We start from the raw sequence: 6,000 nt of genomic DNA on the forward strand, positions 1-6,000 counted from the left end.
AGATTCAATAGTGTCTTTCAAAAATGGGAATTGGATAAATACAAAGAGGTGAAAATGGCAGGGATATGGGGAAGAGCCGGGGGTAGTGGGACTAATTGGAGAGCTCTTTCAAAGAGCTAGCACAGGCACGATGGGCCGAATGGCCTCTTTCTGTGCTGTATGATTCCAGTTGCCATCCTATTAAGGCCACAATCTTATTCCAGGTGCAAATGCCTACTTTGAACTACCCAAAACTGAGCGGTGTGTGGTGAAATTGTCAGTTAAACATAGGCCTCCAAAACTGGTCTAGTGTCATTTAGACAACTTAGTTCAAATCACCATGACAGTGTATTTAAAAACCAGTTCAACACCAAAGACTGTAACTCAACCAAGTCACATTTCAATTTTATTGAAGCATTTTTTGACAAATAAAGCAGCTCAATTGAGGGAGAGGATTCAGTTGTGTTTCCTGGACAGTAGGAAGGCCACCAGAGAGGTGGAGATCAGGACCCCAGCTGGCAACGTCACAGCCACGACCAGAAGTAGCTCAGAACACACATCACCTGCCGAGAACGAGAAGCCAATATGGAGTCAGGAGTCACAGGACTGGAATTGGGTTTTCATACAATCAACACTCGCCTCGATAAGAACTCGGCACATCCTCACGAGTCCCAACAGCTTCACTATCCACCGAATGAACTAGGTCCAGACCTACATCCAGAACAATCAAAGGTCCAAGTGAGGCCTCACTCTCCCACACAGGCTCAGACTCTGCAACAATTAGTTCCATCCAGTTACAAAACATCCTTCTTCACCCTCAACACCCAACACCACCACAACAAACCAAGCTCAGATGGGACCTCCCTCCTGCGCCTGGAGTGTGGTCTTCCTCCAGATCGCAATCTCTCGCCCCTGCAGTTGCCCCCATCACAACAGGCACAAACCTCATTGGATCCTTCCAGCAGGGACAGGTCCAACTCGTTCACCAGGGACCATCTAAACAAGGAAGCAAGCCATCGGTCAGAATGCATCCATACGCCAAAAAGAAAGAGGTCCACCATTCGGGGGTAGATTCCTCTCACCGGTTGGCTGGCTTCTGGAAGGAACAGGCTTTGTGGACCGAATCCGTCCTTTGATCTGCTGCAGCTACTCTCAGGTGGCAACTGATGAAGATCTGCAGGAGACACATCCAGGAGTTACTCAGCGTCAACGCTCACCGTCTTACCTTCCAACATCTGGCCAACTCTTACCAGGTCCCTGGCATCCTGAAAGAAGCGGAACGCATCCAGGTTGAACGGGATCTTGTCCCGGTGATCTCGCGGCGACACAAAAGACGAAAGGGAGTTTTCGCCTCGGCTGTGTCAACAGGCAACTGGAAAGAGGGTGGGAAAGAGCTGCCCGATTGCCTGCCTCTCTTCCGCGGCCACGTTCGCGCCCGGGTGGCCCTGGATATGGAGTACGCGGTATCCACTGGCACGCTTGAGGCCTTCCGCGGCCGGTGGGCGCCGCGGAGAATGGAGTGCATCATCACCCCCGGCAACCAAATTTTAATTTGATTTGTTAAGGTTCCTTTCAAATTTATGTTAATTTACAGACCTTATCGTTTGCGACCCTTTAAAAAGGGAGCACATGGTTGACTTTTAATAGGCCGTTGCCTATGATAAAGAAAGAGGCAGAGATTGGGTTGACCTTCTCCAAAACCATCAATAGGAAGACACTGGGTGATGTCATCAACCAAAAACCAAACCAGAGTGCCCCCATTGGGTGGAGAGCTTTGGGAACCATCGGCCCAAAGTCGCCTGTAAAAGAAAGAAAGACTTGCATTTATATCGCGCCTTTCACAGCCTCAGGACATCCCAAACGCTTTACAGCCAATGAGGTACTTTTTGGAGCGCAGTCACTGTTGTAATGTAGGAAACACGGCAGCCAATTTGCACACAGCATGCTCCCACAAACAGCAATGTGATAATGACCAGATAATCTGTTTTTAGTGATGTTGATTGAGGGATAAATATTTGCTGGGACACCAGGGGATAACTCCCTGCTCTTCTACGAAATAGTGGCCATGGGATCTTTTACATCCACCCGAGAGGGCAGACGGGCCCTCGGTTTAACGTCTCATCCGAAAGATGACACCTCCGACAGTGCGGCGCTCCCTCAGCAGTGGCACTAGAGTGTCAGCCTGCATTAATGTGCTCTCGTCACTGGAGTGGGACTCGAACCCACAACCCTCTGGGAATACCGCACCTATCATGAACTCAGGACGTGCCAGGCTCCCAGAGATGAATCTTTTAATTCCTGGAGACTCTGGGACAATCCTGGAGGGCTGCTAACCCGAGCACAGACCCACAAAATAATACAGCAACTGGGCTTTGATGGCAGCTGTTTACGGGGTGAGGCGGGGTGTGCTGGCTGTGTATAAAATGTTAACCGGTTTACTCAAACAAGCACTTCTGTGATTATACATATTTATTGGAAGACTTCAGTGTGAATGCACATCAACTTTTTGTATGTTGTGTATGAGGCTTTGTGTAGACACTCACTAAACCCAGGTGAGACTGACTGCCACATCTCTATTCGCCTGTAGTCTCGACTATTCCAATGCTGACCTTCCACGCACTACCCGCCATTTACTTGAGGCCGTCCAAAACTCAGCTGCCCGTATCCTAACTCGCACCAAGTCCCATTCACCCATCGCTGACCTACATTGATTCCCGGTTAAGCAACGCCTTGATTTTAAAAATTCTCATCGTTGTTTTGAAACCCCTCCAACCTCCTCCAGCCCCACAACCCTCCGCAAGCTCTGCGCTCCTTCAATTTTGGCCTCTTGAGCATCCCCAACTGGGGAATTTATAATGGGGAACAAAGAAATGGCAGACCAATTAAATACATATTTTGGTTCTGTCTTCACAAAGGGGGACACAAATAACCTCCCAGAAATGTCGGGGAACATAGGGTCCGATGAAAGGGAGGAACTAAAAGAAATCAGTATTTGTAGGGAAATGGTGTTAGGGAAATTGATGGGATTGAATGCCGATAAATCCCCAGGGCCTGATAATCTACATCCTAGCGTAATTAAGGAAGTGGCCCTAGAAATAGTAGATGCATTGCTGATCATCTTCCAACATTCGATGGACTCTGGAACAGTACCCACGGATTGAAGGGTAGCTAATGTTACCCCACTATTCAAAAAAGGTGGTAGAGAGAAAACGGGGAATTACAGGTCTCGGTAAGCCCGACATCGGTAGTGGGGAAAGTGCTAGAGTCCATTATAAAAGATGTAATAGCAGAGCACTTGGAAAACAGAGACAGGATCGGACAAAGTCAACATGGATTTACAAAAGGTAAATCGTGCTCGACTAATCTACTGGAATTTTTTGAGGACGTCACTAGTAAAATAGATAAGGGAGAACTCAGCGCAAGTGCGGCAGTTCCTGGTCAGAGACCGAACTTCCTCAATCGAGTAGGGTAAGTTACGGGACTTTATGAAGTGGAACAGCCGCGTGACCCCTGGGTGGCAGAGGTCGTTGCGGAGGGTCTGTAGCCGATCCCCGGTGGCGCTGGCACACATCCCTCGTGAGAGGGCGTCGGGGGATTCGTTAAGGGCCCCTGGCCGGTAAATGATGTCATAATCGAAGGTGGAGAGCTCGATCCGCCACCCAAGAATCTTATCATTTTTAATCTTCCCCCTCTGTTTATTATTGAACATAAACGCTACCGACCGCTGGTCGGTAAGTAGGGTGAAGCGTTTGCCGGCTAGGTAGTGGCGCCAGTGGCGCACTGCCTCCACGATGGCTTGGGCCTCCTTTTCCACGGAGGAGTGTCTGATCTCAGGCCCTTGGAGGGTCCTCGAGAAGAAAGCTACGGGCCGCCCCGCCTGGTTGAGGGTGGCCGCCAAGGCAAAGTCAGACGCATCACTTTCCACTTGAAAGGGAGTGTTCTCGTCCACTGCCTGTAGCGTGGCCCGCTCAATATCCCGCTTAATGCTTTTGAAGGCGGCGTGGGCCTCAGCAGAGAGCGGAAAAGAGGATGCTTTCAAGAGGGGGCGGGCTTTGTCGGAGTAGTTGGGGACCCATTGGGAATAATAAGAAAATAACCCCAGGCACCTTTTCAGGGCTTTGGGAGTGTTGGGCAGGGGCAGCTCCCGTAGGGGGCTCAATCGGTCGGGGTCTGGTCCAATTTCCCCATTCCCCACCACGCTGCCTAGTATGCAGAGGCCCGTGGTGTTGTAAACGCACTTGTCCTCGTTGTAAGTGAGGTTGAGTTTTTGTGCGGTTTTCAGGAACCTCTCGAGGTTCGAGTCGTGATCCTGCTGGTTGTGACCGCAGATGGTGACGTTGTCGAGGTAGGGGAAGGTTGCCTGCAAGTGGTGGTCATCGACCATGCGGTCCATCTCCCTCTGGAAGACCGAGACCCTGTTCGTCACCCCAAAGGGGATTCTGAGGAATTGGTAGCGGCGTCCGTTCGCCTCGAAGGCGGTGTACGGGCGGTCCTCTGGTCTGATAGGGAGCTGGTGGTATGCTGACTTGAGGTCGATGGTGGAGAACACCCGGTATTGGGCGATTTGGTTCACCATTTCTGATATGCGGGGTAGCGGGCAGGCGTCTAGTTGGGTGTACCTGTTGATCGTTTGGCTATAGTCGATCACCATCCGTTTCTTCTCGCTACCCCTTACCACCACCACTTGGGCGCGCCATGGGCTGTTGCTGCGTTCAATAATAGGGTGGGATATGTGTTGGTGTAGGGGTTACGGGGATCGGGTGCGATATGTGTCGGTGCAGGCTCGATGGGCCGAAATGGACTCTATCTGCACTGTGAGGGTTTCTGTGATTCTGTGATGTGGTGTATTTGGACTTTCAGAAGGCTTTCGATAAGGTCCCTCATAAGAGATTTGTATGTAAAGTTAAGGCACATGGGATTGGGGGCAAGGTACTGACTTGGATAGAGAACTGGTTGGCAGATAGAAAGCAAAGAGTTGGAATAAACGGGTCTTTTTCTGAGTGGAAGGCAGTGACTAGTGGGGTACCGCAGGGATCGGTCCTTGGACCCCAGCTATTCACAATATATATATTAATGATCTAGACAAGGGAACTAGATACAATATCTCTAATTTTGCAGACGACACAAAGCTGGGTGGGCGTGTGTGCTGTGAGGAGAATGCCGAGAAACTACAGGATGATTTACAGGTTGGGTGATTGGGCAGAAGCATGGCAGATGCAATATAACGTGGATAAATGTGAGGTTATCCACTTGGTGGCAAAACCAGGAAGGCAGATTATCTGAATGGCAATAGATTGGGAGAAGGGGAAGTGCAACGAGACCTGGGTGACCTTGTGCACCAGTCGCTGAAGGAGGAATTTCTTCACCCACAGCGTGGTGAACCTGTGGAATTCTCTACCACAGAAGGCAGCAGAGGCCAATTCATTAGATATATTCAAGAAGGAGTTGGATATATTTCTTAAGGCTAAAGGGATCAAGGGGTTATGGGGAGATAGCAGGGATCGGGTACTGAATTTGGATGATCAGCCATGATCGCATTGAATGGCAGAGCAGGCTCAAGCGGCCTACTCCTATCTTCTATGTTTCTATGTAATCGCTCCACCATTGGCAGCCTTGCCTTCAGCTGCCTGGGCCCCAAACTCTGGAATTCCCTCCCTAAACCTCTCCAGCGCTCCCTCCTCCTTAAAACCTACCTCTTGAACAAGCTTTTGGTCATCTGCCCTAATATCTCCGTATGTGGCTTGGTGTCAAATTTTATTCGATAGGGCTTCTGTGAAGCACCTTGGGACATTTCAGTACGTTGAAGGGGCTACATAAATATGTAAGTGGTTAAATATTGACAACAGTTCTACTGCAGATTTCAGCCAGCATTCACTGACCAGGGTCAGCCACAAGAGATACAAAACTCTGCTCGTTAAGTTGGTATGGATTCTATCCCCACCTGCTGTTGGAGATCCAGTACGGCAACTGAATCCCAATTGGGGGCCTAGTATGTTGGTTAGGGATAATTATATTTAATTG

Source organism: Somniosus microcephalus, unplaced genomic scaffold (genome assembly GCF_052327205.1).
Source record: "Somniosus microcephalus isolate GS21.2 unplaced genomic scaffold, FLI_Smic_1.0 unresolved_chr4, whole genome shotgun sequence".
NCBI lineage: Eukaryota > Metazoa > Chordata > Chondrichthyes > Squaliformes > Somniosidae > Somniosus > Somniosus microcephalus.